A 1,217-nucleotide genomic window follows, 5' to 3' on the forward strand; every position below is an offset into this window, starting at 1 on the left:
CCCCCCCCTTTCTCATATGATCCCTTCTCCCTCTCTTTGACTGGTAATCCAATGTGTTATTAGACGTGAGTCCTAAGCTCATAAATCTAGGTGAAGAAACACTTTTCTATCTCTTTAATAGATGAAATAATTTGTATCATTAAAAATATATTTCAGTGCCATTAACAGTGGTGTAGATTCCTTCATTAAATAAGCCTATGATAATGTGAAAGAGCTATGCTTTCAGAATGACTTGTTTAAAACCTGACCCCTCTCCTGTAAACTCCTGCATGTGATAATCAGAATATGAAGAGGGTCACTAATAGCATACATAAACTTCTATGACTTTATATTTTCATTAAGGTAGGACTTATATCTTGTACCTAATCAGGAGTATATGGCCAAGATCAAGGGCTTTGCAGGTACAATTAAAGCCCCCTTTCAGTATTTTTAAAAAGACATGTCAAAGAGGATATTATTCTGGGTAAGCTTGACATAGCTGTGGACATCCAATAAAAGAGTTGTCAGCTCAAACTGATTTTTAAAAAATTCTTCTCTCTTACAATACATCCCAACTTCATCCTCCCCTCCCTCTACTTCTCCAAGCTACCCCACTTGACCCTGCTCCCCCAGATCCACTGCTCTCTGTATCTCTTTAGAAAAGATCAGGCCTTCCAGAAACATCAACCTTACATGGAAGGCAAGATGCAAAAAGACTAAGCACAAACCCTCATATCAAGACTGAACAAAGCAATCCAGTAGGAGGTTGGAACTATATGTAATTCGACATCCTAGCAGAAGCTGAGAGAAATAGTATCAAAACTTTGTATGATTGAATAATAGCTAAAATTATCAAAACCTCATTTAAATAATTTTTAAGTTATTATAGAACTTGGAAAGAAAAAATGTAGGGACACATCATCTTAAAAATCTTGATAAGCAGCAGCCCAGGACAGGGAACTCAGACTTTCCTCATCCTCCCTATACTTCCTGGGCTTCCTGCTGGGCCTATACTCCCAGCATACTGCCTCTCTCTTCTTATCCCACCCAGCTTGCATCCAGAACCCTCCCCCTTTCTGCCTCCCTTCCCTCTTCATGGCAACCTAGCAGGCAGCAGCTCCTTTGTTTCAAAAGCCTGCCTGCAGCAAGCAAGGTAGGCGCTTTGTTTAGGAGGTACCCAACCAGCACGGAGATCTGATCTCGGCACCAGGAGAACCATCATTAGGGTGAGTTTTGGA

The sequence above is a fragment of the Microtus ochrogaster genome, chromosome 2 (assembly GCF_000317375.1).
Source record: "Microtus ochrogaster isolate Prairie Vole_2 chromosome 2, MicOch1.0, whole genome shotgun sequence".
NCBI lineage: Eukaryota > Metazoa > Chordata > Mammalia > Rodentia > Cricetidae > Microtus > Microtus ochrogaster.